Source organism: Rhinatrema bivittatum, chromosome 5, assembly GCF_901001135.1.
Source record: "Rhinatrema bivittatum chromosome 5, aRhiBiv1.1, whole genome shotgun sequence".
Lineage (NCBI taxonomy): Eukaryota > Metazoa > Chordata > Amphibia > Gymnophiona > Rhinatrematidae > Rhinatrema > Rhinatrema bivittatum.
The window spans coordinates 233,580,301-233,604,752 of NC_042619.1; the positions used below are offsets into that span (position 1 = coordinate 233,580,301).

The 24,452-nt window shown below is 42.3% G+C and overlaps 1 protein-coding gene across 2 annotated transcripts in view; it reads right to left on the reverse strand.

The window, feature by feature from the left end:
• DYRK1A (dual specificity tyrosine phosphorylation regulated kinase 1A) overlaps positions 1 to 22,831 on the reverse strand; it is a 696,908-nt gene extending 674,077 nt beyond the window's left edge. For both annotated transcript variants that reach the window (XM_029603453.1, XM_029603452.1), the window contains exon 1: positions 22,121 to 22,831. The gene's annotated coding sequence lies outside the window, so the exon portion shown is untranslated. The remainder of the gene's footprint in view (positions 1 to 22,120) is intronic.
• Between the last annotated feature and the right edge of the window lie 1,621 nt (positions 22,832 to 24,452).

Sequence of the window (24,452 nt, forward strand, 5' to 3'; positions counted from 1 at the left end):
GAGCCGAGGAAACCCCAAAGGGGAGCACTTTGTATTGGAAGTGGTGGCCATTGGCTGTGAAGCATAGGTACTGCCAGGATGTGGGATGCATCAGGATATGCGAGTAAGCATCCTTGATGTCGAGCGAACACATCCAGTCATTGGGACAAAAGAAGGGCAGGATGGACTTGAGTGACGTTATCTTGAACTTCTCCCTGGTTAGGTACTTGTTGAGAGAACTCATATCCAGGATGGATCGTAAGCCTCCTGACTTCTTGAGGGATAAGGAAGTATTGGGAGTAGAACCCTTGGTGGAGCAGAGTAGGAGACAGCTCGCAGATACAGCTCTGGTGGAATAACTTGGTGATTTCTTACTGTAGGGATCTGCACTGTGCATCGACCTATCTTTGGCGCACTACATGCAGAATAGACGGAATGGATGCAAAATTGAGGGAGTAGCCATCCTTGATTATCCTTAGGACCCAATGTTTGGAGATGATCGCCGCCCACACTGGAAAAAAATGGGAGAGCCTGCCTCCCACTGGTAGTGGTAGAGATGGTCACATGTTCCCTAAAACGCTGTGGTGGTTTAGGAGGATTGGTGTTTTAGGGCGGCAAGGGTGTTGAGGAAGGAGTTGGCGCTGACGAGCTGTCGGTAGCTGGTGGATACAGGTGCGGAAGGTAGGGCGGGTAGGGTCCATATGTGCACCGCTGGTATCAAGGCTTCCTATATGATGAGAAATAGCGCCTAGCAGCCGCTGAATCTAGAAATACAATTAGCGACATGATGGCCACCTTCTGCTCCTTAAGTTGTGCCACCGGCTCGCGAAATTTGTCCCCAAAGAGATTGTCCAGGAGACAAAGAAGGTCTGCCAGCTTTTCGTGCACGTCTTCAACGATCGCACTTGTCCAAAGCCATGCCAATTGACATGCAGCGATGGCATTTGACACCTCAGCCAGATCTGCAGCAAAGGCCTCATAAATGGTGTGAAGGAAGTGCCTCAGACCTTCCTCTAGGTCATGGAACTGCTCAGGAGATCGCTGGTCTGGGGATGCCTCCTGCAACAGTGGTTTTAAATGATTGCAGACACTCAGAGGTATTGCGTAATATAAAATTGGTGCTGCTGTATTTCGGCATTGAGCATCCCCGACTGAAAGGCATGCTTCCCGAAGTCGTCCAGGTACTTGGGGTCTTTCCCGAGAGGGGCATTTAAATGCAGACGTGATTTCTTTGCCTTCTGCATCACGGATTCCACCACGACTGAGGCATGTGGAAGCTGTACCATGGAGTAGAATGGTGATTGTCTCATACAAAAATTTTAGATAAGTCTTGTGGGAAGTAGGTGGGCCAGCAAACGGAGATTCCCATGCTCTGGTCATCACTGCATTTAAGACTGCATGGGAAGGCAAGGCCGTGGGCTCTAAGGAAGACTAAAATATCTTCAGGATGCCCAGGACTTCTGCCCTTGGGTCAGATATTTTCCAGGTCTCGATGTTCAAGTATTGCCCCAACTCCTCCACAAATTTGGAGTATGAAACATCCTCAGGTTGAGATACCAGTTCTGGTTAGCCCTCCGCAGGGTCCGAAGGATATCCGGTGGATCCCGGAAAAGTGGATGGAGGTTGGGGGGAACCCTTTCCAGTAGGAGAACCCGGGAATTGGGGACAAGGAGAAGGAGGTCCCAGACTAAGGCTCTCCTGCGGAGATAAGGGAGCCTCCAGGGGTGCCTCATCCTGGAGCCTTCCTTGTTGCTCAACCATCTTCAGAAATTGGGATAAGATGAGTGAGATTTGTAACATGGCCTGAGAGGCTAATGTGTCCTGGGGGGCAGGCGGGGGTTCTTTGGGAGAACCCCAGGATGGAACCACTGCCGGGAGTATGTCAGAGTTGGGTCCTCTCGGCCGATGGGTGACCTTAGGCAGGTGCTTATCTTTCTTTTTCAGTGGTTCCTGAAGATACAATTTGTCTCTGCACTTTGAGGCAGTGGACAGGCCAGAGTATACCCTGGATAAGGCAGAGGAACCTTGAGAGTTGGCTGAGGACGCCAGTTCTAGGTCAGAGTCCACCACCAAAAGAGGGGGATCGTCCCTAGGTCGTTTATGCCTGGTGGAATGCTTCTTCGGGGCACCCTGCGTCGATGGAGTCTATGTCGTATTGTGTTGTCAATGTTTTATGCTTATGCTGCGAGGCATGCTCGTGTGGTCGATGCTGTAATGCACTTGCGCTGGTGCGTCAGTGGTGCATTGGGAGCTCACTGCGATGGTAGCACGCTTCGGCGCCAGCCCAGACAGACCGGAGGGCCCTACCGAGGAGGCTCTTCGATGCGTCGAAGCTTGGGTGGCCCGGGAGGGTCCGGGGGAAGACTGGGCAGACCCCTTACTGAGGGCAAACAAGCCCTATGCCGCTTCTCTTAGTTTAGCGATCCTGGCGGCCCACTGCCGCCGGGCCTGCGGGACATGCGTACGCAGTCCCTACAAGTTGCCTGCTCGTGGTCCAGACTGAGGCACAAGTAGCATTTTCAGTGGCCATCGGTCACGGACATTATTTTGCTGCACCAGCAGAATTTAAAGCCAGGCGGCCACAGTATGGTGACACTGAATTCTTTTTTTTTTTTTTTTTTTTTTTAAATCTTCTCAGAGAGAGGAGCTCTGCATGCTGGTAGTCACATGGAAAAAAAGTGGACTGAGAAGGACCGGGGCTGCACAGGATTTTCCACGCAGGCGCACTGCTATTAAAAAACTCTATCTTCTAAGAGAGCTCTGCCACCTGCCCACCCAGAGAACGTCCCCCGACAGCATGGCTAATTCATGCTGCTTATCTATGGGAAAACAAATGCAGTTCTTTTCATACAGAAGTTATAAATTAGAACTGACTTAACATAGTGAACAGTCTAAAACAGTAACTAATATGAGAACAGATGTGCTCTTGCTCCCTAATCCTTCAGCACTGACAAAGAAAAAGCCACAATGAACCCCCAGATTTTTAGAGTATGTTTTAGTAGATTTTAGTCCCACAATGCCAAAACAAACACCATACAGTACACCAGACTAGAATCTTCCCAAGACTCTGTAAGGTTTCAAATATTTGTTTGATCCATGCTATGCATGTAGTTGGACCTAAATAGTTTTACCAACATCCCTTCCAGCCTTACCATATTTTATAACAATTGCATGCCCCTAATTAGTACTTGTATTTCATTGTTATGTTTCAAATGACCTCCAACTACAACGTTTATATTACTTTGTATTATAATGTTTGCATTACTTCACTAAGATCTTCTACTTAGATCAATAATTGTAAACAGTTATGATAGCGAAACCGAATGACAGTATATAAAACTCGATAACTAAATAAACATTTAAAAACTACAAAGGAAGTCATTTTCAAAAGGTTTTATGCACTTAAATGGGCTTTTGAAAATTACTAATTTTACTTGCTTAACTCATTTCAAATTTTAATGAATTTTCAAGACTACCTGCATAAATGGGCTTTTGAAAATTGCTGATATATGCTTTTATGCACATAAATCCTTTTGAAAATTACCTCCACAGAGTATATTGTCAGCTAGAAGACTGTTCTATTAATGTTCTTAAAAATCTTGAGATGACATCACTGTAGATTATGTTTCACTATTGCCAAAAGAAGTATTTAAACAGTCACCTTGTGGAAAAGAAAATAACTAGACAGAATGCTTAATGGCAAATTGTTTCAAAACCAGGATGAACAAGGAACAGTGCTGTAAAAACGTCTTTTGAAAGGAATACTGCATAATAAAACATTTCAAGAGTTCTTTTCTAGTCCTGGGGGAATTCTGCACTACTGTGGAGTGCAGAATTTTTGCAGAATCCCCACCCCCCCCGTACAAAATGGCCGTTCGCGGTGAAATGAAGGCCCCCATGTGTTGCAGTGAAGATGAAGGCCCCGGTGAGTGTGTGTGAGAGGAGAGGGGTGAGAGAGAGCAGGGGTGGGGGGATGCTTGAGTGTGGGTGCCAGAGAGGGAGCCTATATGAGGAGATTGTGAAGGAGTGTGTATGTTGTGTGAGAGATTGGGAGCTCATGTGTATGAAAAAGGGATTGTGTGTATGTGAGGGTGCTAGCCTGTGTGAAGGGGTTGTATATGTGTAAGACAGAGACTGTATGAAGGGGTCATGAGGGAGCAACATAAGTAGCCTGTGAGGATGTATGTGTGAGCGAGAAAGGGAGCTTGTGTGGATGTGTATGCAAGAGAAGGGACCTGTATGAGGTGATGTGTGTGCGCGAGAAAGTGAGGGAGCGAGGGACAGAGGGAGCCTGTGTGAGGAGCAGTACTGAGAACAGGCGATAGAGTGGAAGGGGTTGAGCCTAGAGGTGGAGGGGAGAGATACTGGCTGGTGGAGGAGTTGGGGCCTGAGGGCGCAAAATGGCCAGGGGAGTAGGGAGAGCGAGTGGAAGGGACACTCTTACAGTGAATGTCTAGGGACATTCTGCTCAAAATATTTTAAATTCTGCATCTCTAATAATAACTTTTTTCTGTATTAATTTCAAATGTAATTACTTAAATACTGTCATGTAAATTGTGTTATTTTGACCAATATAAAGTTTTTGTGCACAGAATTCCTCCAGGAGCACTTTTCTTAGTTTTTCCCCTCCTTTCACCAAAATAAAAAAATAAACATGAGACAAATCACTGAAAGTAAACTTAAGACAAACCTCAGTGCAGGAGGAGTTCTGATTGCAGAACTTTAATCTGCCAGTGATAAGTTGGACTACCTGGAAAAAACACTTAGGGGCGGATTTTAAATGCCCTGCGCGCGTAAATCCGGCTGGATTTAAGCGCGCCGGCGCGCCTATTTTGCATAGGCCACCGGCGCGCGCAGAGCCCCGGGACACGCGCAAGTCCCAGGGCTTTCTAAAAGGGGCGGGGAGGGGGCGTGTCAGGGGCGTTCCCGAAATGACGCGGCATTTCGGGGGTGGGCCCAGGGGCGTGGTATAGGCCTCCGGACCAGCCCCCGGGTCGGGTGTCGGCACGCCAGCAGCCCGCTGGCACGTGCAGATTTACATCTGCTTTTAGCAGGCGTAAATCTGCCAACAAAGGTAAGGGGGGGGTGGAGGGCGGAGGAAAGTTCCCTCCGAGGCCGCACCGAAATCGGAGCGGCCTTGGAGGGAACAGGCAGCTCGCGCTGGGCTCGGCGCGCGCAGGTTGCACAAATGTGCACCCCCTTGCGCGCGCCGACCCCGGATTTTATAAGATACGCGCGTATCTTATAAAATCCAGCGTACTTTTGTTCGCGCCTGGTGCGCGAACAAAAGTACGCGATCGCGCAATTTTTTAAAATCTACCCCTTAATCTTAAAAAAAAAAAAAAATTCTTAAAAGGGTTAAACTAGCTGTATCTACTGTGTGTTAGTTTTTAAAATTAGTACTTGTTTGCAAGTGTTAAGAATTGTGTGTGTTTAGAAATAGAACTTTGGTTTAATTTTGTGAGCCTGTATAATAGCAGTATTCACCTTCCCCAGGCTTCCTTCTCTCCCCTGAGTCTGGCGAGTTATACTCCTTTCCTAGGGACCTCTACTCCGGTCCAGGATTATCTGCTGTATTAGGTTTAAGATGGACCAGAACAGATCTCTGGAGCCTATCCTTTAAGGTGTTCTGGGGTTTTCTCCTTTATATCCCTTCACACAAAATTATGCCATAATCAGCTTTAACATTTTAGCAACTTAATAAAATGAAGATGCAGACAGAAGTCTAGCAGCAAGTTGAGGTCTATATTTATTCTGATGTATATTCCGCTTTTCAGTACTTAAAAAGATTAAAGTATTTCCCTATCCACAGAAAGCTTACAATTAGGTTTGTACCTGAGGCAAGGTTACAAGGAGTGGCAGTGGGATTTGAACCCTGGTTTCCCTGCTTCATAGCCCACTGCTCTAGCCACTATGCTACACCTCCCCTCTCACCCAGTCTTTTGCTCCAAATGCCATGTGTATGATTATCCAGTATTACACCTTAGCAAACTCACAATTCTAATACTTACAAACAACTACAAATTTATACTAACTCACAAAATTAGCTCAAAACCTATTATAATCTAAACGCTCACAATTCCTAATAGAAGCAAACAAATACTAACTTAATATCTTTGTTTTTGTGAACTGCAAAAGAAAGCAGAGTAATTTCTGCAAAATCTGTTGTTTGGCTATCTCAAGACCGCTCATGATGGCACCATATGTCTCTCAATTTAAGTAGTTTTAAATTATTTGGTACCTTTTAAAATCTAAGGTTTTTAAATTTGATAACTAGATGACTTATGTTACTTTGTGAGTGACCAACAAGAATAAAATTAGTCCATCACTAAAATCAGGGTTAATAGCATATTATTCAAAATTGCTCATGGGCTCCTATTTTGGAGATTTTCCTCTTAACTGGGGAGGGTATCTATTTAAGATTTAAAAAAAAAAAAAAAAGCCTGGGTTGGTGGGAGGGAATCAACTAGTGACAAGATGCCCAGAAACTACCTTTTGATGAAGTGTTGTACATGTGCACCAAGTAAAAGAACTCCTGGCTCTCAGAGAATGAGTCCAATCTCCAGAGACCAGAATGGCAGACCTGAAGAAGCATAGGCAGACAGACAGTATATATACTGACACATATATAAAGATATGTATACATACATACAAAGAGAAATACAGCCATACCCACTTAAACCTGGTAGTGTGGAAAAGCTGTCAAAGCCTCCTTCCGCAATAGGCATGTCAGTTAATTTCAGGAGATTTTGGACAAGAAAGTAGCCAATGTTAACTCCACACAGATGGTCCTATAGATCTGAAGCCAAGAGTGGAGGTTCTGTTCAGCAGAAGATACGAATTTTCTAAGCCAGAGCAGAAGACAATCCAGGAATACCTGCAGGAGAATCTATAGTAGTGGTTTATTAGGCCCACCACTTTAACATCAGGCATGCCCACCTTCTTTGTAGCCAATAAGAATGGTTAACTGAATCACACTACAGGCCAGGAAAAAAAATAATGCCAGCACATTAGACAAAAGGCATCAGTTTCCACCAAAACACACCTCAGAAGCCAGCCAAGGCAAAAGATAAGAGGCCTAAAAAAAAGGCAGACTGAGGGCCCCACAGCTGGCTGACTGCTGACAGCTACAGAGAGGATATCCCAAAGAAGGCAGATCCCTTCCCTACTGCTTGTTCTCTGCAATTCCCCACCACAGCAGCCAAAGGAACTGCAACTAGACTTAGCTTGCCCCCACCTCCAAACAAGGCAGCTTTACTGCTGCCGCCTCTTCCAGCTAGGCCCAAGAAATAAGGCAATTGGCAGGGCGAGAGGCGTGGACTATCCTGGCCCTAGGACCAGGAAGAAGCCCGCTTAAAGGTACATCTCCACAGCCCACCTGAGTCCTCTCTTCTCAACTAAGAGTCACGGGCATCCTAGGAGCCACCTTCATAGCCAGGAGATCCCATTTTGGCTCGCCCCACTTGCAAGTTACCAAGGCAAAGGCTGTATCCACATCCAGAGTATGACGACTCAAAAAAATCTGCTTGGTTGTTTTCCACACCAGCATTGTGAAGAAGAAAAAGCCTGCAAGTGCATCTCCGTCAAGCTGAACAAACGATTGGCTTCCATTGCCTCCAAGAGACTTCTGGTGCCCTCTTGCCAATAACACATATGCCATTGTCAGAAAAGACTCACCATCTTCCCATCTATAAAGGGCAAAAATGCCTGAAGTGCTCTCCTTATAGCCTGTGTCTTCAGAGAATTGCTAGGCCATGTTGACTCTATCAAGTTAGTTCCAGTGTTCTTGCACAGATCTGCCTGACAATGAGCAACCCAACTGCTCAAACTGGTATACATTGTCAAAAAAAATCTAGTCCATGATTTCCAAGGAAATTTCTTTGGACAGATTCCAGACAGCCATAATGCCAGTTTGTTCCTGATCTCTGTCATTTCTTCTCAAAATCCTGAGACTGCGCCCCCCAACAAGACAAAAGCATCCTCTGTAACATCCATAGGTGAGCACTTGCCCAAACCTTTAGGTACAATGCCACTGCATTGGAACCCAGCTCTTGAAGATAGTTGCCCAGGATCTGAGACTAACTGTAAAATTCCAAACTTGCAGAGTTATTTTGGAAATCTTTTCCACTGTCACAAAAACTTTGGCTTTCTTATATCGAAACATGCTCCCAAGTACTCCAAGAGATGGAAAATATGTGCTCTTGGCAAAACTGACTACCCATCCTAGATCCCAAAGCAATTGAATCACCGTAGCCATAAACCGACAGGTCTCCTTTTCAGACTCTGCCCAGATCAGCCATTTGTCTAGATATGGGTGGGCCAGAACACTTTCCTTGCGAGGTGCTGCTGCCACAATCTTTACTTCAAAAAAAGGTTCTTGGAGCCTTAACCAAACCAAATGGTAATATCTGAAAGAGGTTATGACACTCCAAGATCGCAAACCTGAGAAACTACTGATGATCTGGCTGAATAAGAACATGAACATAAGCCTCTGAAAGATCCAGAGAAGTAGGAAATTCTCCCTCTCTCACTGCTACAATTACTCTTCAACAGGTTTGTATGTGGAAATGAGGGACTTAAGAGCCTCATTCACCTGCTTGAGGGCTAGAATTGCACAAAATGTGCTTTCCTTCTTGGGAACTACAAAATAAATGGAATACCTTCCTTGCGCCCACTGCTCTTTTGGCACTGGGATCACCATCTAAGATCAAACCTACAAGGCCTAAGCCAACAGCAAGCGAATGCACCCTGAAGCGGGCCAGACTAGAGCTTCATACCAGCCTCCTCCCCTGTAGGTTGAGCCTTTGGGTTCTGGCAACTGGCAGGGCTTAGGTGGGTCTGTATGGCAATGGAGAAAGAATAATACAAGGCAAGAGTCGAGTCCAGTTGGCAGGCAAACATGGTCAGGTCTGAGGCTATAACGAGTACGAGAACAAGCCAAGAGAGGACAAGGACTGTCAGAAAGACACAGGACAAGGCTGGGCAAGTCCAAGCTGGACGAGAGAATGCAGGAACTCAGGAGCAACATGCTGTGCAAAAGGCAGGAAACCAATTGCTGAAGCAGCATTAGGCAGTCTGGCTGCGCTTAGTTAGGGACTGCTGATGTCATCACTAGGCTCCGCAGGGCTTTTCCCAGCATTTTCCCTTTAAAATACATGCACATGCACCGTGCATGTGCCTATGGAGACCCCAAGAAGTAGCAGAATGGTGGCGGTATTGAGACAGCAGAAGAGCAGCGTTGGTTGCTGGGGCCCGCTGAATCATGGAAGCATTCCTACTGCATCAGAAGGGCGCAGGAAGCGCTGAGGTGAGTTGGAGACAGTTGCTGGTTGCGGGTCTATCCGATGGCCATCCAACGTAACACAGTGCCAGTGTTTCACTGATATAAGCAGCCTTGAGACAGTCAATTAATGCATGCATCGTCAACACATCCTCACTCAAAATAGACTTTGCGTCAGAAGCAAAGCCACTCAATGTATTCTTTGGCAAAGGTCTTAAGTGCCTGGTGCCACTGAAGCATGCATTTCTGGTACCGTCCAAGCCAGATTCACTGATGCAAATTGCACTTTCATTTGACACATTGAGCCTTGGATATGGAGTGCTATGTGAACATGCCAACGCAACTATATGCTAGTTGCCCTACACCTGCTCCAAAAGGAGATTTACTACTTATACCACTTTCCATTACCAGAGCCCTTACCCTATATCAAGACTATTTGCAGAGAGGAGTTATTCCTGGAAACCCTGGAAACCCTGGGCCCCATATGTTTTTTGGTACCATTTACCTCCTATTCAAGAGCAAAAGCCCATTCTTGTCTCTAAGGAAGATGTTCCATTACACACACCAGGTCAAAGAACATGTCAGTTACTTGACCAAACAGTAGGTTCGGAGAAGATTTCTTTACTTTGACTAAGGAGACTCAAGGTACTTCCCATCCTCTCCTCTCCAGCATTGCTACAGTTCTCCCATGAGAGGTAGTCCCTGTCTCCCCTGTTAGGGTGAATACATCATCAGAACCTCTTCTCAGATTGTTGGTTGCAGCAGAGTCAAGGCAATACATCAGAGTTTCTCACCTCAGGAGACCCTCCCAATTCACCGACTTCATCAGTGGATTAGTGTCCCCACGCCTTTATTGACGGAAAATGTATATTCCCAAAACTAATAGTTCTTATGCCTTTGTTATCAAACTTCTATATCATCTTCTCAGAAAGGGGCCGATGCAAAACAATGTGCTCAGTCGAGCACACTCTTTAACGTGTTTGGACACGCATTTTGAAGGTGCGTTCACAGCCCCTTATGCTATAAGGGGATTAGCGAGTTCAACGCACCGCAAAACTAATAGCGCTCATCACGTGCAAATGCATGTTGATGAGGCTATTAGTTATTCACCCCACATGCAAAAAAAAAAAAAAAAAGTGCATCCAATCCAATTAAGGGCTGCCCAGAGCAGGCCTTAATTTCTGAGCAGCCAAAAAAAGTGTACAGAAAAGCAGAAAATACTGCTTTTCTGTACATCCTCAGACTTAATATCATGGCCATATTAAGTCGGAGGAGCGAAAAGTTTAAAAGATTTAACAAAAAAACTAGAGGAGGAAAAAAAAAAAAAAGAGTGTGTCCATTTTCTAAACCCACTGACAGCCAACCTCTCCTGGGCGCCCGCTGCCAAGGGAGGCACTAGAGGCATGCAAATGACCCTAGCGCCTCCTTGGCAGCGTGACCCAGTTTAAATATTGCATGCGCACATGTTAGAAAACCGGGCGCTGAACACTCAGTGCCCACTTCCGGTGCACTTTTATTGCATCGGCCCCAAAGTGTTGGAAAATAACCTGTAGCATGTCACTGTATGGAAAAGAGATCTCTAAACTTTTCAGAGGAAGGGCCACATAACACATTTCAAATTGCCAAGAGGGACTGGCTGAGAAGGGTGACCCCCTTGGATTTTGCTGAGTATTTATTTATTTATTTATTTGTGTTTTTTCTATACCGGCATTCACGGTTGGTCGTATCATGTCGGTTTACACAGAACAAGGGGTGAGCAATACATTATAACATACAGAACTATAACCTGAGAGTATACATTACAAATTATAATAAGTGCACAGAAAAAGAAGTATGGGGTGGGGGTCCTCTCAGATTTTCTGGGGTGAGGGGTAAGGAGCATATGATGTTTGGCCCTTAGGTTGATTTGAAATGCTGGAAAAGGGGGACAGATTTCCTAGGGAGTGTCAGTAATAATTCTACATTTTTTTTTGAAAGTTGGCAATTGTGCCTCATCCACAGGAATCCAGCCCCCTGCATCCACCTCCATGAGGTAGAATGGGGGAGTTATATATGAATGCATGTGCCTTTATATGTATATCACACTCCCTTCCCTCCCATACCTCCTCCCTTGTCATTCACCATTTCCTTCCCTCTTACTACCCTCTCCCCATATCTCCTCCCATCACAACTAGCCCTTCCTCTCATATATACCCTCTCACTCCCCTCCCTCTTCCCTTTCACTCTCAATTGTCCCCCACCCCACACACCCATCTCACTCACTCTCCATATCCCTATCAGTATCTTGCTTCTTGATTTTAAACTGGCAGAGCCTAACATCCCCACCAGTGGCTTTTCCCAAGGCAGAGGCCCAGCAGGTCTTCTCCCAACAGCTCCCTGGCCACCCCACCTGTGGCTCCCATCTGGGGCAGCAGTCCAGCAGGTCTTCACCTTACCAGAAGCTTGGGGGGTGATCTAGTGAGTTTTCTCCCACTGGTGAGGCCTGGCCTCCCCACCAGCAGTTCACATATGGGGTGGTGGTACAGAGGGACCTAGCTTTCTAACCTCCCATCTTGGGTGTGGGTTTGACGGCTCTTCTCTCGCTGGTGGTGCCTTGGAAACCCCACCAGTCTTTCTGCTTCCTCAACATAGTAACAAAGTATATGACAGCAGATAAAGATCTAATGGTCCAGCCACCCTCCCAGCAAGCTGTTTAGGGTAGTAACTGCAACTCCATGAAGGCTACCTCCATGCCTTCTGTTAAGGATACTAAATGCAACTCTGAGCTGTTAACCCCTCTCCCAATACCTTTATAAAACAAAAAAAAAAAACTTCCATTGGCCAGATCTGGCCTCTCGAAGGACAGGGTTGGGGAGCTGAAAAACAAGCTCAGCAGACTAGGTGCAGCCCATAGTTTGGGGACCACTGGTGTGGATCATCAGGAGGAACAGAGAATGACTGACTATCTGCTTAGGAGTGAAAAGATTAAATCAAGAAGAGAGACAGAGTAGAATAAAATTGTGTTGCAAAATAAAATTACTAATTTACTAAAATGTTATATTCAATTAGTTTTCGGGAGGATTTTAAAAAACAAGGTTCAAGATTTACTAATGGATTTAGTTGATCAAGATGCATCAATTAGTATGACTGATGGAATTGTTAAGATTTATATTATATTATATTTTGAATAAATAGATGTTCTAGGAGAATTACTACCATTTTAACAAAATGATTCAATATTTTACAATTGCATATTTACTAACATTAAATGATGGATTCATGAGATGCCATTTACATGCTGATTTGTTCAAAGAATTTAGATATTAGGATTATGCCAATCTTTGATTACCCTGAAAAAGTGCCAGAAGCTTGAAATGACCCTGATAATGCCAATACATCCTCCTCTATGCATGTTTGAATTTTTGCTGGAGAAACAAAGATTATATATTTTTAGCATTTTTCTTTTTTGAAAAATCAGGTGTATATTTTGCTTTGTCTGTCTGTGTACACATTACCCCCCAAATCATTCAATCCTACAGCAACCAAATTTTCAGGATAGGTATATCTACACAAAAGAAGTTAGAAATCAAAATGGTTTTCTATAAAGTATATACATCTGGCCCAAAATTGACAAAAAAAAAAATTGGCTTTTTCCCCATTAAAAATATGACTCAAGCACAAATTTATTTTTTTTTTTACAAAAAAAAAGCTCTCATTTAAAAAACTAGTTTGTAATTAGTTTCTTATATTTTGCTCTGGTTCTTCTTGTATGGCTACATATAGGATGTTATTTGACTGAATTTTTAAAAAGTGGGAATCTGCTTGATCATCCTGCAAGTAACCTGAGAAGATTACTTATCTAAGCTTTCCTATGCTCACCTGCCAGTTATGCAGTACTACAATAATATAACTTGATAGCATAATGATAGCCAAGTATATGCTCTCTAACAACTCATAAGCAAGTTTACCCTGAATTCAATAAATGGAACAAACCATCCAAATCCCTGGCATACCCCCTTCTCTGTACTGCCCATAATCTCACAATATGTAAAATCCATGCTAGCTTTTAAGGTAACAGTAAGCAAGTAAAAAATATTGCTTTGTCCAGCAGTACCATTAATTAGCTTTACAGTTCAGGACCTGGGATTTTTTTTTTTTTTAGTACCTTGTCTATTTTCTCAAAGAATTGCTCATTTGTGTCCCCAAGCAGGAAATGAATCACTATAGAAGTACTTAGAAACTAAGTTGCAATAGTTTCTAAGTAAACTTTTCAGGAAACAAAAACATCTGGCATTTCAGGAACACAGTAGATTCACCCCTAGAAATAATTTGTCCTGTGTGAAAATAAGCAATTTTAATGTTAGAGACTGACATTTCCAAAGAAAAGCATTTTCCTCTATACCTTACCTAATAAACTGTGGCAATGAGACTTAAGTGCTACAAAATATCACACACACAGAGGAAAAAGTAGGCTTAAATTAATAAAATTCTGCCTATTTTATAGCAGGTGATATTTCTCCTTTTTCACAAGTATTCCAAAACAAAACTAATCAACCTTATTTCTGCAAACAAGCAAGTTGTTCCCATGTCATAAATTGCTCTTTGATTATCCACAGTCACACTGAACTAAAAACAATGAATAAAATAAGGGTACACTTTGAAAAGGAAACAAAAACCTATTGCTTTTTAAAGATTTTAAAATATATTTGTGGAAAGCCAAAATATCATTGGACCTGCTCTACAAGCGCTGACAAGCTTCCTTAGTGGTTTAAATTCTATTTTGATTTTGCTTGCTTGATACATTTTTTTTCCAACATGGGGAAAACAGCAGGGGAAGGTTAGAATGTCTCTCTCTACTCTGGAGGAGGGTAGGGTCAAGTCAGCACCCAACCCACTCCCAGTCCTGCAAGACAACTTTACAAAACTAAAAGCAATAAAGCAATGGGGCCAGATGAGATATACCAAGGGTATAATGGAACTTAAAGAGGTTCTGGCAGCACCACTGTCTGACCTTTTCAATGCTTCTTTAGAGTCAGGAGTATTTATTTTATTTATTTATTTAAAACATTTTATATACCGGCATTCGTTGTGGACATCATGTTGGTTTACAATCAACAAATTAAGTTAGGAAAATTACATTTTAACAGGGAAGTTCAAACTGGGAGATGGGGTAACGATAGGCAGCTAAGAAAGACAGAGTAAAAACCAACAAGGATCCTCGCAGTGAGGAGATGGAATATAACAAAAACATAGTTCCTCAATATGAGAAAAGAGAGTAGACGTATTGTGGTCTACATTGGCATTGGTCTACATTGGCAGTTCTAAAGGACTGGAGATGGGCAGAGGCGATTCCTCTTCCAAAAAAAAAAAAAGTGAACATAAGGAGGAGGCTGGGAACTACAAGCCAATTAGTCTGAACTCTGTGGTGACTAAGAATCCTTTCTGCAGAAATTGTTCCCAGCATTAACTTGCCAGGCTCAAAGGTCTCTGAACCAGCAACAGTGGCATCCATCCCACTGCAGTCATATCTGCGTGCAGTGCTTTCTCCAGATAGCCCCGGTAGCTGACCTAAGTGTTGTGTGTGACAGCCTGGCTCCCTGGCAGAGAAAGCTGGGGTGAATCTTTATAATATAACATTGTCAAACCCAGGCAGTGCTAAATCCGTCAGTACCCTAAGGCCATCAGAGATTGGGGACTATTTCTGCTGGTAAGACAGCAGGAGAGTGGAGGACCATGCTAGAAATCCTCTGTCGTGAGCAAATCCAGGGGGCTATTATTAAATTTGAGTTTTCCATGTCCTCATGCGCATCATCTCTCTGTGAATATGCATTAAGTTCACTTTATCCACAGAGGATCAAATGAAATAATTATCAGATTCAGGTCAAACATCTAAGCCAGTGTTTTCCAGCCTTTAAGCCCAAGTCAAATCTACATTTACAAAAATGTGTGGCACACCAACCTCCACAGAGCAGGCAACACAAACATGTAAACGATTCACATGGCTAAATGAAGAGCTAGAAAAGCACTCAAAGCCCCACCAGTATCTCTTCTAAATTTTAAAACAAATAGAGAAAAAGAATGGAGACCCAAGAGAACCCAGCATGATGGAACAGCTCCCACTATATGCAAACACAGGAGAAGGGAAAAGTCGGTGTGATGAGAGTGGCCAACTACATTACTTTGACTGCCATGTGTGGCTACTAGAGCTCCTTCACAGCTGCTATTATCAACATTCAGAGTAAGTCATATCCAGCGCTCAGTGAAATCTCTCCCCATTTCACCTAACCTAGGAATAGGACAAAGGCTAGAAGGCTTAGGGTATGGAAGATAAGGAGGTGCTGTGTGCAATGGGTCTGCAAGAACAAGCAGGGCCCAGCTATCTGAGCCCTGCATGCAATCCATTAATTACCACACTCCGGAGCTCATGCTGCAGCTAAGAAGCATGCATGGTCTCAGAAAGACCTCTTACATGTTTAAGAGTCACCACTGGTTTCCCTTGTTGCAAAGTATTAAGAGCAGAAGTCAGGTGCTAGCCTGGATTTTAATATCTGTCAGTGTGCCTTTTCCGTGGCACACCTGATCAGGAGACACTGATTTAACCTAAAGAAGCTAAATAGTGCTATTATTAAAGAAAACACTAACACTCCAGAGAGAGACTCTGGAAAAAACCCTCAAAGAAATAATCTACATTTTCAAAATTTTCTAATGTGTTACCTCTGGACTTGTTTAAGTAGTATTTATTAGAAGTTCTAAAAATCCATCAAGATGGTCAAACTGAATGGGCCATATGGTCTTTTTCTGCCATCATAAGAACATAAGAAATTGCCATGCTGGGTCAGACCAAGGGTCCATCAAGCCTAGCATCCTGTTTCCAACAGAGGCCAAAACCAGGCCACAAGAACCTGGCAATTACCCAAACACTAAGAAGATCCCATGCTACTGATGCAATTAATAGCAGTGGCTATTCCTTAAGCAAACTTGATTAATAGCAGTTAATGGACTTCTCCTCCAAGAACTTATCCAAACCTTTTTTGAACCCAGCTACACTAACTGCACTAACCACATCCTCTGGCAACAAACTCCAGAGCTTTATTGCGCGTTGAGCGAAAAAGAATTTTCTCCAATTAGTCTTAACTGTGCTATTTGCTAACTTCATGGAATGCCCCCTAGTCCTTGTATTATTCGAAAGTGTAAATAACCGAGTCACGTCTATTCGTTCAAGACCTCTCATGATCTTAAAGACCTCTATCATATCCCCCCTCAGCCGTCTCTTCTCCAAGCTGAACAGCCCTAACCTCTTCAGCCTTTCCTCATAGGGGAGCTGTTCCATCCCCTTTATCATTTTGGTTGCCCTTCTCTGTACCTTCTCCATCGCTTCTCTCTGTACCTTCTCCATTTTGAGATGCGGCGACCAGAATTGTACACAGTATTCAAGGTGCGGTCTCACCATGGAGCGATACAGAGGCATTATGACAATTTCCGTTCTATTAACCATTCCCTTCCTAATAATTCCTAACATTCTATTTGCTTTTTTGACTGCTGCAGCACACTGAGCCGACAATTTTAAAGTATTATCCACTATGATGCCTAGATCTTTTTCCTGGGTGGTAGCTCCTAATATGGAACCTAACATCATGTAACTACAGCAAGGGTTATTTTTCCCTATATGCAACACCTTGCACTTGTCCACATTAAATTTCATCTGCCATTTGGATGCCCAATCTTCCAGTCTTGCAAGGTCCTCCTGTAATGTATCACAGTCTGCTTGTGATTTAACTATTTCTATGTAATCCTCCTGCTTTAAAAGTTTATTACTTATCTCCCTCCAAGCAATGGAGAAATGAGTTTATATCAGATATGAAAGACTTCTGAGGATGAAGGTTTGGATATGACTCCAGAATTACAGCAAGTCTGAGAAACTGTAAAAGTTATCCTAATGAAGCTGCTCACTTTAGAACCAAACCATATTTACTCTCATAATAGAAAAGTAGAATTTAGGTGGATAGTCTGCTTAAGTACTAAAACATTTTTCAACTGTAAAATAAAAATGTTACATTTATTAGGTATCCTTAGATTTTTTTTCTGTAAATTTTCCTTCTCCAAAATACATTTTTGAAGCTTCACTATGAAATTACAAAAAAAGGAATTTGAATGTTTTTAGCCTACATCATAACACTGAAACATACAGACTTCAGATACAATTTCAAAATAAATAAAAACATATAGCTCAAACCCACAGAAGAGAGGGACCAGCAAGCCAAATACAGAGGCAAAAGCGTATACAGAAAATAATTAAAATGAAGGAACCTGAAAACACAAGGACGTTTGGTGATAATGAGGGGAGAAAAAAGGAAGAGAGAGAAAGCAACTATTTCTGACAACTAGAAAATTACCCTGTGGAATTCTAGGTTTATCTTTCAAAAATCCACTAATTGATATGGGTCACAGAAACTACCTAATACTTGAACCACTTCTTGGCAGAGACTCATTTCTTCATTCTTGAGTAGGTTGGGAAGTATCAAGTTAAAAGTATTCTAAGGCCCAGAAACAAAAAAAAAACATTTTCCTATCTCTAGAGCACTTCTATTTGTAAACTGGCAAAGGACATTGTAACCATGCAAAAACATTTTTTCTGGACTTCATAATATAAATTTACCAAATACATTCATAACAAAATATAACATTAAACCCACCTAACTAAAGAACAAGTTTGAAGAGATCAACTTTGTCTCAAGTTTCCAGGTTAAGTGTACCCAAGGGATTATGTCGCTGAAACAGTCAAATGTAAAATTTTCTCACTATCAAAAGGAGGAACAAACTGTTCACCTAAATAGCAATCCCTGTCATTCATTTGTATCTCTCAAAGTCTGAATGCATAGTACTCAAAACATCTCATCTACAATAATCAAAAAATGTTAGAACACCAGGATTTAAGATGCAAACAATACATTTCAAAGCATGCTCATAATAACTTTAGCCAGTTGAAAAATTGTGTCCCCATTTGAACTCAATCATGCTCATCTCAAAAAAATTCCCTTACTGTCCCCTAAAACTGAAATACAGAAAAGATAAATATCCTTATAAATGTGATTATTCAGCTAGAATCCTTTTATCTACAGAGTTTAAATGTATTATATATTAGTATTGTATTCTTGGGAAATAGGTAATATCTATATACAACATCTTAAAACTTAGAAACATAATAGATAACAGCAGATAAAGACCAAATTGGTCCATTCAGTCTTCCTAGTTAAGACTCTTCCAATTTGGATAGATGAACATAATTCCTATAACCAGCCCAACATCAATGCTATAACCAATCTTAACTTTCAATTTTTCTAGTAATAACCTCCATATCTGTCCTAAGCAAGTCTGATTGGAAATGTGCTGTCTACCACCTCCACTGTTAAGCCATTTCAGGCCTTCTCATCCTCAACTTTGATTCTTACAGTCAATGATTAGTTAAAACCCAGGTCCCTTCCATATTTAACCATAGCCCCTCCACACAGGTTACTCCAGCCTTCTTGGAAAAGAGCTCTCAGAGATTACATTCAGGATTTAAAAAAAAGTTTTTCCCTAAACTACAATACCTAGATTTTAATTATAAAAATATTATGGCAGGAAAAGATCATACAGCCTATCTAGTTTACCATATCTCTACAATCCCTACCACTCTGTCAGAGATCCCCATGTTTTGGAAAACCTGCTTCTTGAATCTGCCACCCTCTCTGTAAAGAAATACATCCTTAAAATTACTCCTAAATCTACCCACTTTGACCCTCATCCTATGACCCCCCTTGTTCTAGAGCCTCCTTTCTGTTGAAAGAGGCCTGCTTCCTGTGCATTGGTATTTAAAAATCTCTATCATAGCTCCCCTATTCCACCTTTCCACTAGGGTATATGTTTAGACCTATAAATCTGTCCCCATATGCTTTATGAAAAAGAACTTGTTTCTTATGTTCTTACTACTTATCAGTTTAGTAGCTACCCTCTGCAAAACAGTTTATATACTTTTGAAGGTGCGGACTCTAGTTGAGACTTTGATTCTTACACAGTCAATGCTTAGTTAAAACCCAGGTCCCTCCCAAATGAGGTCTCAACAGGGATTTATACTGGGGCAATATCACCTCTTTTTTTCTTCTGACAATTCCTCTCCCTAAGCACCCAAGCTTCGTTCTGGCTTTTGATGTCATCTTCTTCACTTTTTTGACCATCTTGAGATCATCAGATATGAAATACTTAATACGGGAACATAAAAATGACGAAAGAAAAGGACCAAATGGTCCTCCAGTCTGTCCAGCAAGCTTTCTATGGTAATATCTGCCACGCCATGTAGGTAACCCCCATGTTCTCTTAAGAGTAGCAATTGCTGCTCTGTGCAGTTATTCCCAAGCATTATAACAACCCATAAAAATGTATTGCTAGCAACATTTTTATTGGGTGAGGAGCCTTCTTGAAAATTCAGACAGTGCTGCTTGGCATGCTTTGCTTATGGATTTGGATGTAGAAGTAGTCCTGTGTATTTTCCCTTATGTTTGCGCATCAATACCCCAGACTGTATTAAAAAAAAAAAAAAAAAAAAAAGAGTCTGGCTCGAGTTGGTTCTCTCTGAATCCAATTCCTCTTTCCCCCCCCCCCCCCCCATCGAAGCAGAGAGCAATGTTGCAGTTGCCTCAAAAGCATCAAGGCTTATTGGTTAATCCCATGCCTTCTGTTAAGAGTAAAAACTGCTGCTCCATGCATGTCACCCCATGCTTATCAGTTCCCCAGACCATAAATGTCAGGGCCCTCATTGGTTGCTGTCTGAATCCAATTCCCCTTTTCCCCTTGCCTCTGAAGCAGAGAGAAATGCTGGAATTGCATCAAATGTATCAAGGCTTATTGGTGAAGGGTAGTAACAGCCTTTACTGGGAGAGAGATTTTTAAACAATATTCAATCACTGTTTCATCACTTGAGTTATATTTTTATTAAAACTATGTCCATGCTTAAAGGTGTACTCAAATCAGCTAGATCAGGGATGCTCAAACTGGTCCTTGGGGGCCCCTAGCCAGTCAGGTTTTTAGAATCTCACTAATGATTATGCATTTGATTTATATGCATACACTAATTCCTATGTATACAAATATTTCTCATGTATAGTCACTAATGATATCCTGAAAACCACCAGTTTGAGCACCCTCTGAGCTAGATTATAAATTCCTACAAATTTACTGCAGGTCACTTTGGCAGTGGTGATTTTCTGCCAGGTCAAGCCAGGGGACCAACCAGGAACTTTCTGAACTGTTTCCTTCCTTCTTCCCATTGCAGCTGAAGTGAAGGCTGCCACTGACTCTGACCTCACGCCTTTATTTTAGAAAATTACTACTGCAATTTGCCTATTATCACGTTCATACCCTGAAAATCTAAGTATGTCATACATTAGTATTATATTATGTTTTTAAAATATTAAGCTCCTGCCAAATGCTTCCAAAAAGTTTATAGTGATGGAAAATCAGTCCTATCGACTTTTATCACCTTTTATCTATCATCATGTAGCACAAGAGTTATCAACGAAAAACGGCCACTAGAAAAAAAGAAAGTGTTCTGTGGAACTGGAGTCAAAGTTTGTGTCAGATCCAGATAACTACATACAAACTGTGACTCTTGTCCTTTTAAAGTGACTGCAAAGAAAAACTATTAACTGAAATCTTCCACTAATTACTAATATTGGCTTAATTCTTCAGAAAGCTTAATTACCCGATTTTAAAAAGTAAACATTCTTATTACCACTTAAAACCTTTGCACCAAGACCAGCTCCTTGAATTAAAAAAAAAAAATACAGCTCCTGCTCTACAAGATTTCAGAAATCAGGATCCTTGGAAGTATTACAGCTGTCAAATCTCTATCTCTAGAAATGAAAGTAGTCCCTCCGTTTCAAACGAACTACTTGAACAACTGTTTAAGCAGAAATTAACTTATAACAAATACAAGAATTGATTTTATATTGTTTTCAAACAGTTTTAATTCACCTAAACTAGGCATGCATCTATTCCAGAAATTTTTTCAGTAAGTTGAAAATCCATTTTCTTGACAATTTGCCGTCACTTTTTTGGTTTATCAAAGTAATTACTGACCACCAGTGAGTTGACAAACTTTCTCCTCAGTAATATTAAAAATTAATATTGGATCGTAGGGACCTGTCGATTCATTGGCCATAAGAAAAGGAAGAGGTTAGGATACGAATGCTAAAATTATAAGAAATCACTGTTATCCATACTACAGCCACAGTGAAAGTTTAGTCCACATCTGTATCTGGCAAGCTGCTGGGAATCAAAGTTTGGGAAGATTGGGGAAGGGTGTCTTGCTATTTAATAAGTCCCTCGCTTTCTTAGAAAAGTGACTGCACTAAAACCGGCACACGCCAAGCTGAATGGACGTCTCAGGATCCCAATCCATGATAATACAAGAGGGGGGGGGGAGCACGAGTAGTTGTTTATTATCCTCACCTAAACTTTACGTCACCCTCCTAAATGGGTGTCCCTGGGTCTCCAAGAAACCAGAGGTTAATTGGGAGCTCTCTCCCGTCTTCCTTCCTAATCCGCATTAAGCCTTTTGGTGGTGTCAGGGCCACATAAACCCGGTAGACAATCATTCACTCTATAATAGCAAATGGCTGGTTTCCCTTACAACCCAGGACTGTGGATCTACTTGGTTTCCTTCACAGGGAGCCAAACCACTACATGTTTGAAAGAGAAAAAAAGCCTCCCACCATGAATATATTATCCGGTTGTAAAGTGACAGGCTGGCAAATGTCAGGCAGCAACAAATAAATTGTTTCAATCAAGCACCATCCTTAGAGGTGTTCAAAGAGAGCGAAGCAGTTAAACGCAGCCAACACTTACCGGCCTCTTTCTCCTCCTGGTGACTCCTTAACCCTGTTTAGATTCTTATTAAGTAATTCTTCCCTTTCCACGAAGGCCTTTGGTGTCAGCGAGTCAAATCCACACCACAAAAAAAAGTAAAAAAAAAAAAAAAATCCAAATAGCAAATCCGGTTTCCCACAGATCTCACTTCTTCTAGAAATCCCAACAGCGCCGCTCCAATCCAAAAGAGAGGAAAAAAAAAAAAACTAGGCACAAACTAACCGAGGTGGGGAGGGGAGTAAAAAGGACCAGAATATTAATAATCCTTCCCGTCTTCTCCCCCTCCCACAAAAAAAAAAAAAAAAAAAAGGCGAATTGAATTCAAACTAGAAGCCAAAGTCGGGCGGGGGAGGGGGGCTGCGGCATCGGCGGGGTCCGCCTGGGACGGGAGATTCAGCGGCTCGCTCCCCCTACCGCCCGCCCCTCCTCAAGTCGCTATCGGCGTCGCTTCGGTTTTTAGTTGAGGGGTGGTGGTGAAAGAGTTGGGGGGTTTTCCCCTCCCCCTTTCAGAAAGAATTTTTTTTTTCATAAATTTCACAAAATGGCGCGTGTTCCAAACCTGCGCAGCGAAGCGGGCCCGGCGCGGAGGTTACAGGGAGGGAGGGAGGAGAGCCAGCAGCGGCAGCCAAGGTAGGCGGGAGGGAGCGAGAAAGAGAGACACGGAAAGAGGGGGAAGCCCCGGCAGCGAACCAGGATTCACTCAGCCGCGCCTTTTTTTTTTTTTTTTTTTCAAACACACGCACAAAAAAAAAAAAAAAGGCAACCCGAAATCGGAACCTCGCGCGCTTTCTTCCCCCCTCCCCTCCTCCTGTCCAACCGGCACTAGTTTTTCAAAAATATATTTTGAAAATGTTTACATTTATTTCATATTTTTTATTCTTGATTTTGCTTTTTTTAATTACTAACTCGAACGGGAAAAGTATTTCGCACAAACTAGAAAAATAAAATATATGAAGGAAACATTCAACTGAAGCGACGGCGTCGGCAAACATAAAATGGCGACCGGAGAAACTTGTTGTTATGGCAACTGTCAATCAAATGGGAGGGAGGAATGGCCCGGATGACGCGCTGACGTTTCAAAATAAAGGTGGAAGGGGGTTGATCGTCATGGCGACTGGCTTCCCTACTCGATCACGTGAGAATATACATTTAGAGGCGGGGATTTTCGTGACGCTAATGCAGACATGGCGCTTAGAAACCGTGACGTTGCTAAGAAGGGAGGGGGAAGATTGCAGCTAAACTGAGCCCGCGAGTTTTAGCTGAAACGCAGATTTGTTGGCCTTTTTCGTTCTGTACAAAGAAAACCACATTATTATGTTTCTATTATCGTCCCTTCTGAAGTTTCCATTGCGTCAGTGTATGTAACTAGATGAGGGACTGAGTTGTAGTCCACCAAACATGAAAAAGGTCGCGAGGTGATCATTTCTGATTATTTTTAAGATATCAAAACAGTGCGAGAAGATGATGGCCAGAGCCACAGGAAGGCTAGGGTGCAGTAGAAAGAGGCATAAAATGAAAAAAAGTAATAATGCCTCTGAACAAGTTGTTAATTAAAACTCACCTGGAATATTATTCAGTTTGGCCATACCTACAAGAGGATGTAGACTAGGGGTGCCAGATGGCCAGTATTTAACCAGCCAGCTGTTTTTTTTAGGGGAGATTAGTAGCCAACATGATCAGAAAATTGCGACTCAATCACTCCACTGACTTTTTTTTTTTTTTTACCCAGTCGGGGCTAGTCAGGAGGTCCACTTTCAATAGCAGCAGCTGAGTTCGGTGTTAAACACCATGGTCAGAGATTGAGGTGATGGGCATTCTCCTCCAGGCTCTGTGGTAGCCTCTTATCTTCAGCTGACTCCGGCCCACACTCCTTAACACTGAGTTATACTGCACAACTGGGCCTTAGGACCAGCCCCAGCTGGGAAAAATAACGATGAGAGGTGGGAAGAGAAATGGGGAGCTGGCATGTGTATGGGGTTTTTTGTTTTGTTTTTTTTACAATATTTTGAAAAGTTGACAACCGTAATTTTGGGCAATGCAGAAAGTCCAGAGAAAGGTTACTAAAAAGTTATAGGGTCTAAACCAAAACATCTATGAGATTGGGCTTAAAGACAAATATTTATATCCAAGAGGAAAGACCAGGTTATATTTATTTTATTTACTTAAGTTTTTATATACCACTAATACGATTAAATTAATCCATCTAAGTGGTTTACAATAAATCATACATAAAATCTTTATGAGAGTAAAAACATAATTTAAGCAGTAAAAAAGGGGGAGTTGTAAATAAAAACATCAAAGACTAGCGGAC